The sequence below is a fragment of the Symphodus melops genome (genome assembly GCF_947650265.1).
Source record: "Symphodus melops genome assembly, chromosome: 13".
NCBI lineage: Eukaryota > Metazoa > Chordata > Actinopteri > Labriformes > Labridae > Symphodus > Symphodus melops.
This window is the reverse complement of record NC_136703.1, coordinates 2,264,167-2,282,367: the sequence shown is the minus strand read 5'-3', so window position 1 is coordinate 2,282,367 and position 18,201 is coordinate 2,264,167. Positions and strand designations below refer to the sequence as shown.

The 18,201-nt window shown below is 45.7% G+C and overlaps 1 protein-coding gene across 12 annotated transcripts in view; it reads left to right on the top strand.

Annotated features, from left to right (window-relative positions):
- Positions 1-18,201, top strand: part of LOC306833650 (uncharacterized protein) — a 152,653-nt gene that overhangs the window by 98,178 nt on the left and 36,274 nt on the right. For 3 of the 12 annotated variants that reach the window (XR_013780392.1, XR_013780395.1, XR_013780396.1), the window contains exon 7: positions 5,434-6,155. The exons of 8 other annotated variants lie outside the window; for them this stretch is intronic. The gene's annotated coding sequence lies outside the window, so the exon portion shown is untranslated. Of the gene's footprint in view, positions 1-5,433; positions 6,156-10,663; positions 10,908-18,201 lie in introns of those variants that run through there. One more of the 12 variants, XR_013780397.1, reaches the window with a different exon arrangement.

Genomic DNA, 18,201 nt, shown 5'->3' with positions numbered 1-18,201 from the left:
TCCGTTGCCATGGCAACAACCGACACTACAGTGACTGGGTGTGTCCCGTCATTTAAAAAAAAGCTCGACGGCAGATTCTGAAGGCCGTGTTACTTTATAAAAAGGCTCTTAGTGCAAATCAGTTGAGAATTTCTGCATCCATACTTTTTGTGTTTTGTCTCGCAGCCAACCCGCCGCTCCCTGTCAGGTGTTTTGGTCCTTAGTTCGGTTCTCTTTGTGTCGCTCGCCATCTTGTTTGTCATGTCTACCAACAGGCACCCTCAGAGGGGGAACGCCAGAGAATGAGCCTTTTACGAATATGCATCAAAATCACTTCAAGAGAGAGAGAGACAAAGATCCATGAGGCTGGCATCGATCTCCTCGGATGAGACCGTCTGTAGACTTTAGTTTGAAGGTTTAGACTGTGTGAGTGTGTGTGTGTGTGTGTAGGTGTGTGTGTGCGTGCGTGTGTACTAATGAACCCGTTTGTCTTAAATATTTTGCTTGTTCATGAAATATAGATGCAACAGATTCCCGTTAGAATTATGATTATTTATTTTTTCTGTGGAATGAATTATTAATTGTGTGTGTGTGTGTGTGTGTGTGTGTGTGTGCGTGCACATGCAGCACTCAGAAAGATGAGAAGATAATAGGCGTCATTAACAGCCACTTTCTCTTTTCTAAATCTCACTCTTGTTGCTGATGTGACATGAAATGCTTCCTATCGCCGTCGCTGGCTTCGCAGCGCCGAATCATCAAAATGGGTCATTTGCAACTGAACCGAATTACATCCACTTGGAACATTTGGCGAGAATTGTTCTTGTTTGGCGCTTTGCAAGAATTTTCCACCGTAATATTGAAGTAGCAGAGTCGGTAAAAAAGACAAATGTGGAGAAGCAGAAGGTGCAAATGAGTCCGCTTTAAGATACGATAAGGACAGAATGTGCCTTTATAGATCTAACAGCAGAGAAGAACATGGCTCTAATAAAACTTCACAAGCTTCTTAACCTCTTCATGCACCTTGGTCGTTGGTGTGTGTGCGGAGGTCGGAGCGGTCACGTGTTTAAAGCCGACGCTTATTCACCGATGACGGGATAGTGTGAAATGTCACCACTTCCTCCAGTAAGGAATTCTCCTCACGATATCCTGCTGCATTCATCGGCTCATCCCAACTTCCTGGGGGGAAAAACTCAGGACAAAGTTCGACTGCTGTTTGTGTTCACACGTGCAGCTTCTTCTGCAGAGACCTTTATAAATAAATCTTTGGTCAGGAGAGGACGACGAGAGACGAGTCAGCTGCTGAGCGACTTGTTGCTTGAAGATGAACCTTTTTTTTTTCTTCTTCCAGCTGAAAGAAGATTTTCAAAGTTCGCTTTGAGATGAAAATATTGATTGTTATCGGGAGTCGGGACATGGTTAGCATGGCTCAGTAAAAGCCTGGAAGCAGCGAGAAACAGCTCAGCTGGCTGCGTCCAAAGTTCAAACATCCACCTCCAAGCTCCGCCTCTTCAAGCTGTCCAATTTACACGCTCTCGCTCGACTTCTTAACCCCGGAGTGAACCCAAGAAAAGCGGCGCTGAACGTTTCATCCATCTGTGCAGTGCTCGGGCAGATGGATGAACACAGGTTGCGCTGGTGGTTTTCCTGCACAGACACAATGGCGGCATGAACGCAGGAACAATAAGTGCAGTCTCTGCGCCAAGCTGTCGTCCAATTAGAAACGAAGAAAGTTGAACTCAAACTTCTGGGCAAGAAAAGAACGCCTGTGTAGAGTCCAACGTGCTCCAACGCTGCTCCTCATGGTGAGAAAGACGACAAGTTTAGAAACCAAAACCTTTCTGTGTGTGTGTGTGTGTCTCTGTGTGTGTGTGTGTGTGTGTGTCTCTGTGTGTGTGTGTGTGTGTCATCCATCGTATGTCATGATTCTTTCTCTCTTCATCACCTTTCTTTTCTTTTCACAATCTCATCGACGACAAACAGGCGTTCAAAGTGCTCCCTAAGTGTCAGATGAGAAGCAGATGAAAGGCCACTCCGCGTTTAAACCGCGCCGTGGCGACAGACGCCTCGTTCTCACTTCTGACAAGGAGCGCCAACAAAGACAGATCAGAGGTTGTAACACGGCGTTAGTCACTTTCTGAGTCTGATTTCTGTCTCTCTTAATATTCCTCCACTCCAGGAGGTTTTTTTTTTTTTTTTCCGACCCTCTCTCATTTTTATTCTCCGTCGTACTTCCCGTCCTCTCCTTGCATCCGGATACAACAGGTGAGAGGGGAAATGGAAATCGGACGTCTCGAAGAAGCCAGCTCCGACACTCCGGGTTGAATACTAACAACGCCACTCGTGTCCAGAACTTTCTGCTTTGTTACTTTTCACACTTGGACTTAAAATGTGTTGCAGACGCTCAGACCGCAGAGCTCCACAGGTTTATAGATCACAACATCATTGGATAGTGATCACGATGTTATGCCCCGTCTGGGAGAGGCCACAAGGTACTAAAGGTGCAAGACAGGTGCACACGGCTACAGGTGCCCCATGAATATAACATTTAAAGACTTCTGCTTCTCCACACAGGCTTGAATATAAATCCAAAAACTTTGCAATGGAGAAAAACATCAACGATCAATCAATTAAAGGAAACACAAACTTCACGACACAAATGCAAAACGCCAACGCCAAATGTTGGAATGAGCCGACGCTGCTCAGTGTTTTGTCATTCCCACCGGACACGTGGAAGAAATTCTGACGGCAAGTGAACGCTCTGTGCTCGTTCGAGTAGCTCAATGAAAAACATTCATTTGAACTCTTTGTATTAATCAAACACAAACCTTTAGATAGAACGAGAGAAATGCATTGTTTTTTCTGGAGCTGCACAAACATTTACTTAAATGTACCTGGATAAACTCAAATCTGCCGAATCCTGAGCATGCAGCTCAACTCCTTCCTTCACCCCACCGTGCTGCGAGAGAGGCAAACCAACCTTCCTGTCCCCATCATCCATTTCAATCCGTTTCTCTTTCCCCCTTTTGACTGCCGACCTCGTCATCGATGCAGGTTTCTATCTGACATCAGCCTCTACATCCCTCCTCCTCCTCCTCTTCGCTCCCAGCCCACCCTGTTGCTCCTCTTAGCCCCCCCCCCCCCCCCCCCCCAGCACTGACACCTCCACACGACGCCCCTGAGGGGAAACAGTGTCAATCTCCAGCCTATAAGAGGGCGCTTGACAGGGCCCTGTGAGGACAGCCCGGTCCCCTTTGCTCCCCTGCTCAGCGGAGGATGAAATTGGCCTGTGCTGGACTGTCCATGGCGTCGGGTCACTCCAGACAGCCGTGCTACGGTGCTCGACCACTGCTTTCCCCCGCTACACACCCAGCAAGCGCCCGCAAAACCGCCCTCCCCCCCCCCGGGCTGCTTTGCCAGTAATCCCCCTGACTCCCCTCACGTTCATCCTGCCTTTCTGCCCCTCGAGTTGAAGCCATTTAACCCCCGGCATGGGGCAGAAAAGCAGGGGCGCAGAGGTCGCAGATTGGCCGTTTCACGTTGACTTAGAGAAACTTGGCGTTTAAATCAAAGCCTGTTTGGTATTCCAGGCGGCGTGCACCTGCTTCTGTCACGTAGGAGGACCGGGACCGCCGCATATGAGCTCTGAACGCTCTGGATGCTTCTTTCATTGCTTTCAGGAATGTTTGCGTCCTCATATTTCCTCGCAGATTCATTTCATTTCAGTCTTTGATAAAGCCACAGACGAGCTGCTTCATCTGAATTCAGCCCAAAAAAAAACAAAAAAAAACCCTCTGATGACTTTTTCTTAAAGAACACAGGTATGTGCTTTGATGAAACAGGAAACTGTCAAGTATTGTATGCAACACCAAGCTTTCCTCTTCTGCATATCATCATTAAAGCAGTTACAGCCCCAAAATAGCCACACCATCCAATCTCATCCAGTCCCCGAAACACCGGCACCGCTCCTTCACGAAAATCTGTGCCAGAAGTCCCCAAAGTTAACGGCGCAATTACCGTGAGTGTCTATTAAAGGGGGCATAAAAGATGGCTGAGTGTGATTCACCACTACATCAGACACATAAAAAAAAAAAAAGAAAGGAGCGAGATGTGGAGGAAGAGGTGTGAACTCCCATCTTAGAGCAGAGGAGGACAATTACAGCGAGGCTTTAAAGGATGAGATAAGAGCTCGTCTTTAGAGTCTATTTGCTGCAGAACGAGCCGAAGAACAGTGAGGAGAGCGAGGAGGTTGTTGTGTGATGAGGGGAGGCGGAAGCTAAATTACTGTCATTTGCTCTTCTTTGGAGTATTAGCTCCCCTCTGTGGCTTTTTTTTCTTCAGCTGACATTTGTGATTGTCTTCAGGGAGGATTCTCTGTCCTTATTTTGGGACCAGCCGCTGATCCCATTGACTTTCACTTGACAACTCTTCACATTCAGGGAGCGATGGTCACAAGCATCCAGATGACTTGGGGTCACGTGTATAAACGAAGACCTCCTCTCCCGGCCAGATCGAGACACAAGGATGTCCACAGCCGTATTTGCAATATCTGATTAAAGAGACCTACAAGAAGCCCAATTGTCAAACGCAGATAGTTCAATCAGGAGTTAATGAATCAAAGATGGGATTTTGAATTATTGTCAGGGAATCATTCGGGGGTGATCAAAGATTTCTACCCTGAGCGTCAGGAATATCTTTCCCCTGGTCTAAATGAAACATCTGTGCTGTGCTTGATCACAATATAACACCAATCAAATATTTCTCCTTTGATGTATATTCATTTTCTCTTGGGTAAGCAGAAATGCCTCATTTCTATGCATTGTTTTTTCATGCATTGGTTCAGTTATTTTACGTCTGTTCAAAAGCTCGAAATGAATGTTTTTTTTCCTCCCCTCTCGCTGGAGTTATTGCCGGCGAATTGTCATTCTCCCCAGGTGAGGTGATGTTCATAAATTGCTCAAGATCAGAGGTGGAAATAAAAAATAAAAGGCAGGTCAAAGAAGCCCACTTCCATTTCCACAAAAAAAGTTGGATAGTGAGGGGGAGGCCGATAAATGGGAGCTGTTGTTGTCACTTTCAATAGACATCACAATAAAGACGGCACCTTTCAGAGAATGTTCCCTTGAAATGTCAGGGCCATCCTCAGGAGCCTCGGAGGACGCCGTCTCTTTAAAAGCAATATTGGCAGTAAACATACAAGGCAGCGGCTGTCTATCTGCTTCTGCCATCAGAGTGTGGTGGGGGATGATAATCGCCTCGGAGGAACCTGCATGAGTTGAACTTTACCTTTTTCACATTTATTGGATCCTCACCAGCTGGGAGGAACCGTCGCGCCGTGGTCAAAAGGAGCTCATTTTACCTGCAAGAATCCTTACCTTCCCCACTCATCTTAAGTGAATTCATTTATGAACACATTAACATAAATATGCATTGATCTGAATCTCTTCTGAATGTCAGGAAATAGATGCAGCCGCGTCTCGCCAAAGAGCGCCGACTTATCTTCTTTGGAAACCTTTACATGGCCCCTCAGTCTTCTGCATTTTAGGGCGACTACAGTAAGCTAGTTTTTTTTTGTTTTTTTTTTGTTATTGTCTTCTTTCTGTGTCATCAGCCATAAAATGATTCATCCAATTTATTACTGGGAAGTGTGCTGCTGCAGAGTTGTTAACTAGACGTGGCATCGCAGCGAGCAGTTATCTCTGAGCACTTCTCGGTTCCCTAACATCCATCCTCAATTTAATTTGGCTGCTGTTTCTGCTTTGAGCTAAGACAACAACATCTGAAGTGTTCACACATGCACGACGGGCTAATTGTTGATGACAAACGACGTTCTACCTAACAAAATAAAAACACATGTGGAGCTGCTGAAGAGGAGCCCTTCTTGGCACGTTGGACGTGTTTGTGCTCGGTGCTGCTGTGTTTGCCACAGAAACAAGACGGATAAAGATTGAATCTTTTTTTTTTTCTGGTGTTTTATATTATTTGATAATAGAGTTAAATCATAGAAAATAATTAAACTGTCCCTCAGAGAAACAAGGGTCCTCAGAAATCACATCCCATCTTTTACACGCGTGGTAGGGGAATTCTGCCACCAGGGGGCTCTCTATCAAAAGCCTACATCAAAAAGATGACGTAGACGCTGGAGGGGACTCGTGGGCCGAGGCGCTGCTAGTGAAAAGGTAACTACTTGGGACCACAGACCAGTCGGGCGCCACTTTAAGGCTGATAAATTTAAAGCAAAGCAGCGGCCCTAAATGTGCAGTAGGAAGCCTCCCTGAGGGGCCCCGTCTCACAGTTTATTTACATCAGGGACAGTGCACTCGTGCTTTATACCAGATTTAACTAACTACCGTAAATTCCGTACTATTGAGCGCACCTGGATATAAGCCGCACCGGCTAAAAATAAGTAAATCAATGTATTTGTACATATATAAGCCGCACTTGATTATAAGCCGCAGGTGTCCACGCTATAACAAGAGCTATTTACACAGACGTAGGCTACCGGTAACATCCGCAAATACTGTAGCGTCCGTACGGACGTTAAAGGACGACGAGAGCGTTCAAATAATAACTTTTAATAACCCGATCACTGTCGGCCGTGACCACGCCGTTTACAGCGGAGAACAAAACCATAACTTGCCGTAACAATCCAACTCTCTCACCCAGCGTTCTCTCATACAGCCACTCAACACGTTCGCGCTGGTGCATTCACTGACTCTCCACATAATCGGAATTATGAACACATTATCAACTACTGACTTTACAACATGAACTGTTACAATACGAAGCCTAGCCGACGGTGTCTGTAACACGGCTGATGAAAAAGATGACCGTAATATATTTCACAAGAAAAAGTCCATCCATTCACTGCCTCAGAATGACTTCATTACTCACTTCCTCAGTCTCTGTTGTCGCTGTCAGTGTCATCTTAACGTGCAGCAGCTCTGTTAGCTTCTTTGACAGCCAGGTCGATCGCCTTTAACTTGAAAGCTACATCATATGTATTTCTCCGTGTGTTTTCCATCATGAGGGTGCGTGCATGAAGCGCAAAATGACTGATATTAAGATCCGACGTGACGAAGTCAAATGTTTTTGCGGCAGAAGCTCATTGTCCCCCATAAAAAATCCATGCATTAGCCGCACCGGAGTAGAAGCCGCAGTGCTCGAAGTGTGAGAAAAAAGTAGCGGCTTATAGTCCGGAATTTACGGTAGATCATTTCCGTAGAGTTGTTCCTGGGCAGGTTGCCGTGACAACACGCCTCGTTACAACTTTAAAATGAAGGATTTCTCTGCTTTTGATGAATGTTAGACACAAGAACAGCAAACAAAAAAGAGGTTTAGTTTCTACATCGTACCTGTTAACATCTCTGCCTCGGAGGTGAGAGTTGGACAGGAAGAGGTTTTGTTGGTTTGGAAACCAGGTGAAATCTGGGATTAGTTTCTCATTGACCTCTATGAAACTTTTTAACCCTCTGACGTCCATCGGACAGAATCAAGCCCTCCCTTTATCTTGGGTTGTGATGGATGGTTCTGAAAAGTGCTGTCGGCAGCTTGATTGGGCCAAAAGGAGGATTATCACAGAGTGATGAGGAACAGAACTGAGGGGGGGGGAAATAAATAAAAAAAAAAAGGAGAAAATAAAAGGAAGAGAAGGAAAGAGGAAAATGTCTCACTATTATGTATTTCACGCGACAGTGAGCATTTGACATATCCAATTTCTAACCTGAGACACTTACTGTGTCTCTGTGTAGCTGGGAGGAGTTAGAGGAGAGGTGATGGCATAACACATCTGTGTGTGTGTGTGTGTGTATGTGTGTGTGTCTGCTTAAAGCTGTGGCATTGTAGCATCATAATAAAACGTTTTCTTCTTTTGAATATGTTGTTTAAATAAGCTTCCACAGTTCCACTCTGGCCATCTCACTGAGGAGCTTTTTGTTTTCTCAGCAGCGATTTAAGGCTTTGTGTTTAAGTGTGAAGGAAAGAAATGAGCATTTCACATGTGTTACCCTCTGGGGAAGACTTTCAAAGCCTCAGGCACCCCCGCGCCCCCCCAGCTACTCCCAAGGTGCTTCAGCTCCTCCATCACTTACATCATTTAAGAGCTCTTAGAGCCCGACTAATGTCTCTCCCTCAGCTGTCACTCAAAGGGAAGTGAGAACATAGAAGATGCAGGCTGTTTTATGAAGCCACCCACAGCACGCCACCGTCTGACGTCATGTGCCGTATTTAATGCAGACTGAATACTGCGTTCAGCAGTAACATGACTGTCGGGCGCTCGGTGGTTTATTTTGCAGTAAGCCGGTCTGTAAAAAGTGCCAGCGGCGCCGCTACGCTTTTGGCTACATCTCAGAAATGCTGTGATTCTTTTTTTTTTTTCAACGGAGCACGCCGCACGCTTTAGTCAAGATAAATAGAATAGAATCGACCTCGACAGGAAGTCAGACAAGGAAAAAGGACAGAGCGTCCAGTTGATTTTCAAAATAAAACACAGCATCATGGATTCAGAATGTAACACTTGGTGCTTTCCTAACACTGCGTGAATAAGGAGCTTAATGACATTTATTTATCCCGCTGTCGTCTTTGTTTTGAAACACATGTTTTTGGTTTGCACACATTTTTCTGTCTAATTGCTCGGCTTTGTTTTTGTGCAGCCTGAAGTCTGTCTCTAAAGTGTGAGATGCATGCAGCTCCTCCTCATCAAAGGGAATGTGTTCGCTAACGTGAACAGCATACGCTCTCTTTAAACACTGAAGAGTTGTTTGGAGTTTCTTCCTAATTGCTTTTCCATTCTAATTACACAAGTTATTTCTAAAGTGGGAGGGTTGTGTGTTTTTTCTATAACTCCGTATCCTTTCCCTGAAGCTGACCTGGTGGCTCACCAATCTCATTGTCATAATTACCGTCATCACAATCGCTATTATCTTAATTGGCCTTATCTCCTCGTTAGCCGCTCGTTAGCTAATTGGTTCAGAAAATATCCCACCAATCACTTTGCGCAGTGAGACAAAAGGCAACAGACGGAGATCAAGAGGAGACATCTGCCTGTCGAGAGAAGAGGAAAGTACGCCGACGAGCTGCAGCTCATCTATCGCAGTGATGACTGTCTCAACAACTGTACACAATTATGTAGAGGAACAAGAGCACTGCTGCCGCCGACGCCACATAACTCACACAGCACTACACACACACACACACACACACTCAGACACACACACACACACTCAGACACACTCACACGTTCTCCTTTTACTTATTGCATGAAAATATCCAATCATACCCAGATACAAGTTTAATGACACGTTCATGCAAACCTAAAAATAACTCTAAAGCTACAGACCTGGATGTAATTATACACCTGGTAACACACACACACACACACACACACACACACACACACACACACACACATTACATTAAGCGTTTGTGTGTCAGAAAGTCAATGGTAGGACATCGTTGGGGAAGAAATGCTTTTAATTAAAGCCACAGATCTGAGTGGATAAAAGGAGAAACATCCAGAGGAATAATATGAGACGTCAATTCAAAGACTCGAGAGGTCGCAGGTCACCATGGTGACAGAGAGGCGTCTTCAACAACAGGAAGTCAATCTGCTCAGATCGTCTTAACGCCGACAAATCGGATGGTTGAAAAAGCGTTCTTTTTTTCTGGTTGTACGTCGATGATGTCATTATATGTTCCCTCTCTCCACTCGCAGCTCCATTCGATCATTTCACTCAAATATCTGACTGATCCGACCTTTAAGCACTTTGTCGGTTCATGTCGACAGAAGCAGTCTTAAAGCAGAATCAAGTCATTCCCTGAACTGACGCTCTGAAATCATTTCCTGTTTTCTTCTTCTTCTGGTGGAAGCTGCATGTTGCCTTTCTGGCCTCCTTCCATTGCGCTCTGTGTCTCTCTTCTCTAATCCCCTGTTGTTCTTCATTTGGTCACTTCACCAGTCCTCCACCAGCCTCTTTATTCATTTCCAATTTTCATCTTCTTCTCTCTTTTGTTACACCAACCCACTCTCCTTTTTCTGCTCATTTACTTTGCTGCTTCTCTTTTGCATATTGCTCCTCTCTCTCTCTCTCTCTGTCTCCCTCTCTCTCTCTCTCTCTGTCTGTCTCTCTCTCTCTCTCTCTCTGTATCTCTCTCTCTCTCTGTGTGTCTCTCTCTCTCTCTCTGTCTCTCTCTCTCTCTCTCTCTGTCTCTCTCTCTCTCTGCCTCTCTCTCTCTCTGTCTCTCTCTCCCCCTCTCTCTCTCTCTCTCTCTCTCCCTCTCTCCCTCTCTCTCTCTCTCTCTATCTCTCTCTCTCTCTCTCTCTCTCTCCCTCTCTGTCACTTGGTGTTGCTGTGGGGTTAAGAAGTCTGCTGGTGTCACTGGTAATAGGGTCCCTTGGGTGCTCTGTGCACTCCTGCTGGGGTCTGGGAACTGCCTGCATAATATGAAAAGAGGAGGGCCTCGTGCTCTCTTGTCCTACTTTAAAAAGGTCTGATGCAGCGTGTGTGTGTGTGTGTGTGTGTGTGTGTGTGTGTGTGTGTGTGTGTGTGTGTGTGTGTGTGTGTGTGTGTGTGTGTGTGTGTGTGTGTGTGTGTGTGTGTGTGTGTGTGTGTGTGTGTGTGTGTGTGTGTGTGTGTGTGTGTGTGTGTGTGTGTGTGTGTGTGTGTGTGTGTGTGTGTGTACCATGCAGTTCTCAGAAAAGCTGACCTAAGTCGGGGAGTTTAAGTTTCACAATTGAAAAAGGATTGTGAGCTGGAGCGTCTGTAGCTGCAGAGCTGCAGGGAACATCCTGCACACTTTGGACTCATCTCGAAGTCTTCAATCATTGAATCTGTAAACACCTGAAAGTTTACCTCCAACCCTTCTGAACGTGAATGTGAACATCTGTGAAATTTTACATTTACAAGTGGAGATTGTATATTCAGCTGTCCAAAGATTCCATCTGCTTGTCTTTAATTTGTTGTTATCACCAACAGACTGTAACTTCAAAGGTGCGAGGCCCTGCTGATCATTATGTAATATAGATTACATTTTATTATATTAACATTTCATCCTTTCCTCTCTCGTCACTTTGAGAGTTTGGTTTTATGCTCCTGTGTTTTTATTAGGTCAGATATTTCCTCCTCCTACATGTATGTCTGTGGCTCTGTTCCTCTCACTGCTAATATAGCGGTAGATCATACATAGCAGCGTTTCACGAGTAACTCATTGTGTTTGCACGGCGCAGCTTCACTTGTCCGTGGCTCTTCTCTGGCGAGTTCTTTTCCAATAATAAAGACAAAGAGAGAGGAGACACACAAAGACAGAAGTAAAACGTCTTCACTGCAGGATGTGCTGACACCCCGTCAGAGCAGATCTCCCAAAGTGTGTAACCCTGATCCCTTACATACCTGAAACACGGCGTCTGGCAGGAGAGATGAGACATTTTAAACATGATACAGGAAGTGGTCCCAAGGATACGGGCAAATGTAGAGTCCTTAAAGGACCGAAGGAGCGTGTGTTCAGACTGTGGGAGGAAGCCGGAGAGAAACCACACATGCACACAGAGAGAGGCTCCTGTCAGACGGGGATTCAAACCAGGAACCTCCTCGCTGCGAGGGAACGGCGCTAACCCCTGAATCATCCCGTCAGAGTATTTGTAAGGATGTTAGGATTATGGGTATTAATGAAGAATCAGTGGAAGAGGCCTCCCTGCTGTGAGCCCTCTGAGTCTAAAAGAAGAGAAATCCTCCTCTTTTCTGCCAAACTGAATTTCAAAGCAGGATATATCTAATGACAGTCTGGACCACCTCCTGCACCGCACGCGTTCAGACCCCTGATCTCAGTAATCACTGCCCACGTTCATGAACTTAGACCATCAGCCTCTGGATGATAACAGCTGATCTTCTCTGTCTGCTCGTTTTTCATATTCAACTAATATCTTCTGGTGAATCTCAAACCCCGGTAAGAATTGAACATCTTTACCGTGAAGCCAGTCAGACTAGTCTTTGCCCTACATCCCTCTAAACCAGCAGCTGGCTGTGAAGTGAGCAAAGATTGTGACAGTGACGGTTTGTCGACTAATCTTTGTTAAATAAGTAAATGAGAGCAGAGGTTTGAAACATTGATGACTTCCCGTCCTGTATTTTTTATATCCAATCAGCTGGTTGCTTCCTTCTGTTTGTATGAGACCAGCACGATGAGATTACATGTGGTGTGTTGATGACTGTCGGCTTGTATTGAAGACGTACGAGGCATGAGCCTGACTGTCTGAAGAGAACCACAGTGAAGTCTTCACCTCAAAATGGTTTTTGACTCATGACACCAAGTTTTGCATTTCTTCAGAGAACTGTCTGTAAGTGTCTTGTTCTGGCGTTGGCTGTATCCCACAGCAGCCCGAGTGCATTATATTTGAGTATACATTTTCTACTGATCAATAAATACACATTTCAGACGACCCCGCGTGGAGGTCCGGACCCTCAGGTGGGGAAAGTCTGCCCTCATGAACAGTAAATAACCTGCGGTCAGATCAGGGTCCCTGTGAGCTTAGTCGGCCCCTTGTTCAAACGAGGCGTCCAATAAACGCAGCTGAAACAGGCCACGCCTCGTTTACTCGAGCTGCGTCTCTCGGTCCCGATGTTCAGCAGTTAGAGAGTTACACGCTCCATCCATAAGATCCTCTGCACTCGCTGCTTAAAGCACTTTTTTTAATGAAACTTTGGAGAACCTTCATGCAGATGAAATACGTCTACAAGAAGACCTAATTGAATCTGGATCTCATTAAGATATCAGATGGTCCTCAGCCCGGATTTTATACACAACCTTTTCTCCTTTTTATTTCATTCCATTACTTTTTACATCCCTCAAAAGTCTTATTTAGTGACTCAGGCTGCATTAATAATGAGAGGAATAGAAAACCTTCTTTCATGACTGAATTTCAGTCTCGAGTCTCTGAGTTATTCTGTCATGTCTTTATTTATTTAATCATTTGAAGTCAGAGTCTGTCAATTAAGATTTCATTTCTTCCTTCGGGTCAGAAGCTTTATCTTTTATTTTTATTTTTTTAATTCCTCCAGTGAACAGCACCTTTAACCTCTATTTTACTCATAAAAAGTTATCAGCTGCCGTCCCGAGACACTGATTGCATAACAACCGTCTGCCTCCGTGACTCACATGTCAATTTCACACAGGTTTCGAGTGTAAAGTGGTCGGATCAGATCTGCATGTCTGCCCCCCCCCCCCTTCCGTCATCTGGAATATAAAAACAACACAAAGATAGAAAGAGCAGCAAAAAATGAAAAAGCTTTATTTTTTATTGAATTAATTCAACTGAGAAAGAAATCCCATTTCCCCTTTGGGCTTAGCGGCCTATCAGAGGAGACAATGTAACAAGAGTCTTAGTGCGAGCGAGTCTGAGACGGGTCAAAAGTCCCGGGGGTCAGGTGGGTTTTATCACAGCAAAAGTCTTATCTGACATTTGTCACAAGGACAGACCAAGAGAGATAATTGGAATCCTCTCTCCCGTCCTGATTTTTCCCTCCTCTCTTTACTCTCTTCACACACACACACACACACACACACACACATCTCCTGCACATTTATCTCAACCGTGTGCTGAAGTTGGTCTGCAAACCCTGCCTTCAAATCTCTCAATATCTTATCTTCAAGTGAGACGCCCACGGTTGGCATTTTAAGACGGCACACACCGACCGCGGCACACGCTCAGATAACTGCCGCTACTACTCACTGTCACTCACAATGGCCCACACACCGGCTGCGTGTGGAAGTGAGAGGAGGCGAGGAAGCGGCCGATATTTGTAATCGTTTGTGTTTTGAAGACGGCGTGTTCCTGCATGTTACCTACGCCAGTCACTATCTTATGCATGAGTTCATGCATCCTCTGTTCGTATCTGTCAGTGTGTGTCTGTGCAGGTGTGTTGTTTTTGTGCGTCTGCTGGTGCAAGCGATGGTAAGCACTGATTATGCAGTAATGCCGGGGTTGTCAGGAAGCCAGCAGGCCGCCTGGTTTTAGCCGCAGCGGGAGCTGGCTCCACCATCACTATTAGAACAGCCTGCGCTCCAAACAGAAGAGTATACCGGTCCGGACAAACTGTGTCGCTCAGTCTGTCCGTTAAAAGAAGACCACTTCTTTGTAATGGTCACGGCGAGCTGTGTGGAAACGCTTCACCTTGAGGTGCTCATTGTGTACGAAGCGTGTTTTAACTGACCGTGAGATCTCAGAGATGAAATGAAAACACACTTTGTGTCTCTCCAGCCAAGTAGGTAGTTTGTTTTGTATTTTATTCTTTCCACTTACAGCGGCCCTGACTGCTTAATGCACCCACCGCCACAGAAGAAAACACAACGCCAATAAAGAAGGCGTCTAAGTTTGCAGCACACAAACATCACTTAGAGAAAAATCACTGCAAACACGAAACTCAAGGACATATTAAGAAACACTTTGAACACGACAGCAAACACAGACGCACGATTCAACTTTTCTCTTTTCATAGAAAACAAGAGGTTAAAGCAAACGTCAGATCTGGAAACATAAAAGATGATTTCACAGTGTCGGGGTGGGAAGTTAAGAAGTCATCTGCTGAAGTAGTCTAACTCAGTTTGTTGTAGGTAAATAATAGATACAGCAAGGAGCAGTCGATATGATTTTAGTTTGAAATATAAAAGCAATAGTGATTTAAAGATGAGTTCAAAACCATAGAAAAAGTCCGTGAAAGTGTGGTTTAAAACAAAATGTGAAAGTTTTCCAACTTAAAGTTTCAGTTTCTAAGTGGTTCTTATACGCTGAGGAGGCTGACCAAACCTGCGTCATGTCTGTGTCTGTTATACAACCTAAAGAATAAATCCCTCCATGCACAGTGTCTACATGTTGTTGCTTTGAGGGGAGATGTAAGAGGTCGGATTCCTTTGTGAGCTTCATGCAGACAACTCCAGCTCCACTATAAAACACACTTTTCCACTTCGGCTGCCTATTTCAGTCTCAAGATCTCCAGCTCAACCCTCTGCTCCTGTCAAGTACCAAACCCAAGCACCCACCTGTGGGCTCAGATCGGGGGGGGGGGGGGGGGGGGGGGGGCGCTTTAAGACAAGATCTAATCACTCCTCAGTTGTTGCATGTAAGATCAATCAGCGAGGAGAATCAGTAATGTTCTGCTGCTGCGTCAGCCGGTTCATATAGTGAACAGTCAAACGTCACCTACATCAGGGAAGCACACAGAAATACCTGCTTGAGTTGTAACCGTGGCAACGACTTGTGCTTGTAAGAAAGTTCTGGCGTGTAAAGAGTCGGTCTGTTTGAGGAAAGCTGTGTTCATTTCACAGGAGTCCACCGCTGCTTTGTTTGACGCGTTCTCGCTGCCGGAGAAGACATTAATTCCTGATGACTGAAAGCATCTTCTGACGTCTCAAAAACAGCAACAGACAGCCAATTGAATTATCCGTCAAACAGCCGAGCATTACCAGTACCGCAAATGTCATTATAAAGAAAGCTAAAAAAAAAAAAAAGAAGAGCGAATACTGCTGGCTGAAAAAAGAATGGAGCCTGACAGGAAGGTGTGTGAGTCACAGGCTGATAATGAATAAGCCGCACTGAAGGACAGAATAATGATGCCGACAAACACGTGTTATAGATCGTTGCTTTCATTGAAGGATTGTCTGGAAGAACAAGTCATTATGCTTCATTTAGTCAGACGCTGGATGGACAGCAGACGAGTTTCTGCGTTATATATGAGCAGACGAACATCAGAGTAAGTACAACACGAGGGAGGAGTCTGATCAGACACACAGGGGCGGACAGGAAGTGACCAGAGGGGCGGACAGGAAGTGACCAGAGGGGCTGACGGGAAGTGACCAGAGGAGCTGACAGGAAGTGACCAGAGGAGCTGACAGGAAGTGACCAGAGGGGCGGACAGGAAGTGACCAGAGGGGCTGACGGGAAGTGACCAGAGAAGCTGACAGGAAGTGACCAGAGGAGCTGACAGGAAGTGACCAAAGGGGCTGACAGGAAGTGACCAGAGGGGCGGGCAGGAAGTGACCAGAGGAGCTGACAGGAAGTGACCAGAGGGGCGGACAGGAAGTGACCAGAGGGGCTGATGGGAAGTGACCAGAGGGGCGGACAGGAAGTGACCAAAGGGGCTGACAGGAAGTGACCAGAGGGGCGGACAGGAAGTGAAATATCGTAACTATAGTCACTATCAAACAAAACCATCATGAAGGTCGTCGGTGTTCAGACAGCCGAGTCTGCAGACCAAAAGGAGTTTGATAGTTCGTTCCACCACCGGGGGGCGACAGAGGAGAGTCTAGTTAGCGTTTTAGGGCTGCGTTGTGACGGTTGGATCAGACGCCTGGCGGAGCGTAGTCATTGGCTGATATCACACTAGCCTGTAATGTACCAGGAGCTGTGCAGCCCAGCATAAAGGGAACAATATCATCATTCATCTGAGCTGTGCTTATTGGACGCTTGATAAAAGTCCAATTTGACCTTGGACTCCTCTCTGCTAAATGCTAATAAATAGCACTTTAGATGCTTTACAGTTTTAGCAGGTTGCCATCAGTGTCAACCTGCTGTTTGGAACCGAACAGGGAATAATATTAACACCTAACTAATGCAGGGTAAGTTTTGGCTGTGGCAGGCAGTAAAACTCATTTTCAGCTATATGACACATAAAGTTTTCCTCTTATTAAGCAGAAATGGCGGGGTACGATGTGGACCGGTCGCCAGTCAATCACAGAGCTCACACATAGAGACATGCAGACTCCACTCAGAGAGGCTCCTGTCAGACGGGGATTCAAACCTCCTCGCTGTGAGGGTTACTCTGCGCCGCCCTGCACAGCTGTGAAGTGCACAACAAACGATGTAAAAGCAATCTTAAAGTAAGAGACTGAAATTGAAAAACTAAAAGTAAAGCAGTCAGGCATTGAATGTATTCTGAAATTAAGCGTTGTTGAAGGCCCGTGTTTGTGGCATCGACCATAATGAACTCTGCGCTACGTAGCAACTTTGTTCTGCCGCTTCCATTTCACCCTGGCTGATTCTTCATTAGTGTCGTCCTCACAATAGAATGCAGAGTGAGAGGAGATCAAACTGCGTCCTGTTTCCACTGTTTATCATTATCTGCTCCAGCGCCTCGGCCTTACCTTCTCATCAAGACCTCACCATCTGAAAAGAGACGCGGAGGGGGTCGGCTGTGCAGAGGCAATTAAGCCCCGAGCTGCAGAACGTGAAAAAAAAGGAAGTCCAACTTCTTGCCTTGAAAAGTTTGCTTCTAAAGTTTTTTTTTTGTTTTTTTTTTTCAGTTAAAGAGAACTGAATTTGAAAGACCAAAGGGCATGGAGCTGCACGGACGGAGACAGGCAGACACTGAGGAACTTCTCTGCTCAGGGTTTTAAATAACAGAGCGCAGAGGGGGGAGAAACGAGAGCAGAACAGAGAGAGAGAAAGAAAAGTCGCAGATCCGGGCAGAACAGAGGAGGCTGCTGTAGCTGGTCATTAATAGTCAACCAGGATATACCGCGGGGAGATTGCAGAGCGTGGAGGCAGTTTGATAATTCAATCTGTCAAGCGCGCGCTACAAGCTAGGCCAATTAAGTGGAGAGGAGGCAGGTCTGACCTCAACATCCCTCCCTCCCTGCCTTCCTCAGCCCTTCTGCGTCTGCAACATCCCCGGCGTGTGTTAAAGCAACATCTATGCCAGTTAAAGTGTCACTCCTGCTGAGGTCGGAGGAACGGAAAAGTGTGTGTGTGTGTGTGGCTCGGTGCATGTAGAAATACTTTGCTGTGTTGTTACAGTGTCTGCTCTAATAATGGGGGGGAGATGCTGCGTTCATGGACAGATGGCCAAACAACAAGCGCTGCTAATTGACGGCTAATTACAAGCGCTCGGCAGGTGTACAAGCATCCCGACGAACCAAAACAGCGTCGTTTAGAGTCAGAAGCTTTTCCTCTTTGTACTTGTGTTTTTCTTTGAGCTGTCGATCCAAAAGAAAAGAACACAAAATGCTTGAACTCTCACCGCCTCGTCCAGCACACCTTTTACCTCTCTCTGCAGCGCTGTTAACAAATTACACAAAAGCCGCTAATTAAAAGACTGAAAGAAGCTATAACAAAGTGCAGTGCGGAGGTGTATGTGAAAGGCAACGAGGGCACATTGAAAGGTGGAGAACAAGAGAAGACGAGTTTGGAAAGAATATCTTTTAATACTCAGCAGGAAAGAGAAAGAGGAGAGCTTTTTG